This window comes from Pipistrellus kuhlii, unplaced genomic scaffold (genome assembly GCF_014108245.1).
Source record: "Pipistrellus kuhlii isolate mPipKuh1 unplaced genomic scaffold, mPipKuh1.p scaffold_m20_p_2, whole genome shotgun sequence".
NCBI lineage: Eukaryota > Metazoa > Chordata > Mammalia > Chiroptera > Vespertilionidae > Pipistrellus > Pipistrellus kuhlii.
Window position 1 is genome coordinate 110,951,556 of NW_023425515.1, and position 4,354 is coordinate 110,955,909.

At 44.1% G+C, this 4,354-nt stretch overlaps 1 pseudogene; it reads right to left on the reverse strand.

Moving 5' to 3' along the window:
- Positions 1 to 3,209: 3,209 nt before the first annotated feature.
- Positions 3,210 to 3,994, reverse strand: LOC118723676 (annotated as a pseudogene).
- Positions 3,995 to 4,354: the final 360 nt, after the last annotated feature.

Below are 4,354 nucleotides of genomic sequence, written 5' to 3' on the forward strand. Positions count from 1 at the left end.
CCAAGAACATTATTCCAGAAATTCTTAGGCTACATAATTATTTTTCTTCCTCAATGGAATCAGTACTATCAGCACAAAATCTGTTTATTAACTCTCATTAAAAGTACATTTTCTTGAGCCACTTCTCCACCAACTTCCACCAAATTTCTTAACTCCCTTTTTATAGAAAATCTCCTTGAAAGCCCTAGCCAATTTTGCTCAGTGAATAGAGTGTTGGCCTGCAGAATGAAGGGTCCCAGGTTTGATTCTGGTCCAGGGCACATGCCTGGGTTGTGGGCTTGATCCCCAGTAGTGGGCATGCAGGAAGCAGCCGATCAATGATTCTCTCTCATCATTGGTGTTCCTATCTCTCTCCCTCTCCATTCCTCTCTGAAATCAATAAAAAATATATATATATTTTTAAAACCAACTCTTTAAAAGACTTACCTATACTTGTATCTGTGTCTTTTCCTTCCTCCTTTTCTTAAACACATTCTGCATCCCATTCTTGTTCGGCCCCCATCTTCTCTATCCAAGGATAAGCCCAGACCTTATCTTACTTTATCGGCCAATGGTCTGTAGTGCAGCCCTTCACTCCCTTCTCCTTGAGGCACCTTCTCTGGGTTCCTAGAATTACACTTTCACCAGGATTGCCTCTTACCTCACTTGTTGCTCCTTTTGAGCCTCTTTTGCTGGTTCCTTCTCTCTCCCTAACTTCTTAACATCATGGTCTGGGGCTCAATCTTTGATCCTTTTTTTGGTTAGAAATTTTCTTGACTTTCAATCATAGACTTTTCATCCTTCCAACTTTAGGCTCCAGCCCAGATCTCTTCTGCCACCCACTCAGTCTCCCATGGGCATCTAATAAACCTTCCAGGTGACATGGGGAAAGCCCAAGTCTTAATCTTTCCTCCCAAACCTTTTCTGCCTACAACCTGCCTTATCTTAGTTGGTGGCAATTTCATTCTTATGGTTGTTTGGGCTCAGTAGTATATACTCTTCGATTTTTCATAATCCACATAGTCTTTTAAGACATTCTATTGGATCTACCATAAAAATATATCCAGAATTTGACAACTTCTCAAAGCTTCCACTACAAACACTCTGCTACTTCCATCATCAGTTCATGCCTGAGTCACTGCAATCCTTTTATGGCAGAGACCAGCCAGATGTTCACAGAATCCATTTTCTCTTTTTCCAGGACATACATCTGGACTGCATTCTCCAGACACCACCTCCAGGCCTGGCAGTAAAACCTTCCACCTACTTGATGCAGAGTAGTCTACCTCCTTTTGGCCCAATCTCAATACAGAAGCCAGAGTTACCCTTGAAGCATAAGTAAGACCATATCACTTCCAAACCCTTTCTGATGCTCTGATTCCCCTCCAATAAAAGCCAGAGCCCCACTAATGGCCACAAGGCCTCTAGGATGAGCTGCTCTGACCTTAACCCCCTCCCCTCTCTCTTCACTCATGCTCTCTACCCATCACTTTGGCCACACGGGCCTTGTGCCCCCACATGCCAGGCACTCTTCCATCTAGGGTTTGCCTGGCTGGATCCCCTGCCTGAAATCTTCTCTGGACTAGCTTCCTCCCTCCTTCAAGTATGTGCTCAAGTATCCTCTTTGTGATTGGGTCTATCCAATTAGCATATCAGAAGCTATCATCCTCTTGCTTCAGTATGCCCAATTCTCCTGGTCCCTGCTCTTTTTTTCCCTTTTCATGACACAGAATTTACCACTTTCTAATATACTATATGTTACTTATGTTTATTATCCTTCTTTCTACTGCTTACCAATCCTTCTAGAATGTAACTCATTGGAGGTCTTTTGTTCAATGATATATCCCAACCACTTAAAAAAGTGTGTGGCACACAGTAGGTATTTAATAAGTATATGTGGACTAAAGTAATTAATCCCTAAGTATTATTATAGGATTATTTCTATTTTATAAGATTACATGTGTTATTCATATACTTAGCATTAATGTGTGTATGGCACAGTGGAGGTACCATAAAAGGGCATATTCATATTCACTGTCTCCATTTACTCACTTTTTAAAAAAAGATTTCTTATTGATTTTTAGAGAGAGAAGAAAGGAGGTGGAGAGAGAAACATTAATGTAAGGGCAAAACATTGATCGCTGCCTCCTGCACAGGCCATGTGAATCAAACATTCAACCTTTTGGTGCACAGGATGTATCCAAACAATCAAGGCACACCCTCCAGCCCGGACCCTCGCTTCTAATTCATTCCCTGGCCCATTCCAATCTGACTTCTTCCTCATCATGAACAGAAATTTTTCTTAGCAAGGTCACCAGTTGCTAGATCTAATGAGCATTTCAAGTTGTCATCCTAACTAGACATTTTAGCAACATTTGACTAAATGTTGCATAGTCCCTCAACTATGTTATAGAGTTTAATGCTACATTACAGTGAAGTCTAAAGTTTTCCAAAGCTGCTTAAATGTGCTTACTTGGTCTCATGCTTAGAAGCACTAGACCTCTTTAACTGTGTGTGCTACCCAGGGCCACTGTCTCATGGAAACACTCTGGCCCTGGGCTTCTTCTGAATCCCTGAACTCTCCCAGTTTTCCTCCTTCCCCCAGAACACATTTTCCTCTCCCCAGCCCTTAAATTATGATTTTCCCAAGGATCAATTTGAAGCACTTTACACTTACCCATGATTTAATCTGCACTCATGGCTTTGACATTCTTTGCTTATGATCCTCAGTTAAATCTTCACTGAGCTTGGCACTCACCTCCAACTGACCCTGTCAACATTTCCACTTGGATGTCTCCAAGTCTCTGTGCCCAAACTTGACCTCCTATCTTCCACACCATCCACCCAACACCCAGACCAGAGACCTGGGGGAGTCTGACATTCACCCCTCTCTCGTGCTGTACTTCATCCTACCACAATAGGCCACATTTCTTACCTAATCCATTCTTGTCTCTTCTAATCTACTTTCCCCAATCAGAAAAAAAAAAAATCTTTAAAAACTCAAAACATATGACTGTCCTTTCTCTATTTAAAATTCTTCAGTATCTTGCTTTTTTATTTGTTTGTTTTCTAGGTTTGTTTATTTTCTGTCAACCTTATTTCCATGTTAAGAGTTTGTGGGGAGAACAATTTAAGATTACTATTAGTTATTCCTACCCATTCAGTGGCTTGAGCAGTGGGAGCTACAGACGAGTCTTCAGTGGCAGGCTGAGCACTGCAGTTGTCAGTAGGAAAGTGCTGAAGGTTCACAGAGGGCATTGCAGGCCTTCAGACGTGCCTGTGACCTCAGGCTGAGCAGCAGGGCACTCAGGAGATGGAGCAGCCCATTCACCTTTAAATACCTCCTTGGTCACAGCCATTTCAGCATGGCCTGCTCTTTCTTTCCAACCTCCTCGGGGTCTCTTGTAGAAGCAGAGATCAGGCATGACCTCCCACAGATGTTCATGGGGATGGTGGCACGCATATGCAGTACTTCTTAGGCCACCATCCACCACATCAGACCCACTGAGTGAGCCCTCTTGTTGTTGCAAAGGCTGGGAATGTCCACATAGCACAGAGGAGAGTCTGCATTACACAGAGCAATGGTGGGCAGGTTAACATAAGACACCTCTGTGAGAGGCCAGTAGTCAGCCCTGGGATCAATAACCACCAGGAGTCTCGGCTCCCGGCAGGCTACCTGGATCCAGATGGTGGAGGTTCCAGGAGTGAAGCGGCCAGCAGTAGGAGTGGCTCCAGTGGCAGCAGCAGGCTTCAGCACAGCTCACTGGCCCGTGTTCTTGGATGATGTGACACTGACAACAGCAGGGTGTTCAATGTCAACAATGGCACGAGCTGCCAACAGAAGCTTCTCCCAGGTTCTCTTCAGATTTATGCTGTAGACACTATCACTCTTCCTTTTGTAGGTGTACTGCTCCATTTGGAAGTCAAGGTTGGTGCCACCTAAGTGGGTCCCTGCTGCAAGGAATTTGAGGATATCCCCCCTTGGTTTGCAGAACATCAAGGGCTCCGGACATTGTGAAAGTTTCCCAGTAAGTAAGTCACGTGGGAACCTAGAACAACATATGGGTCCTTCTCTAGGTAGTGCAAAAAGGCTTCCTTTTCCTTTTTTTTTTTTTTTTTATAAAAATTAGAATCTTGGACATGGCCTGCAAAAAATAAAGACTTTGACCCACCCACTCATCTCCTTGCATTTATTGCAACCACTTCTTCCCTCATGCCCTGCTTCCTAGGTCCTCAAACACTCCTGGCCTCAGGACCCTCACAGCCTCACAGCTGCTCCCTCCTAGCTGGCCCCCACTCATCCTTCATAGTGTAGCTTAAGCGTTACTGCCTTAGAGAGCTTTCTCTGTCCCTCCAGGGAAGTTCTGGACCCTGT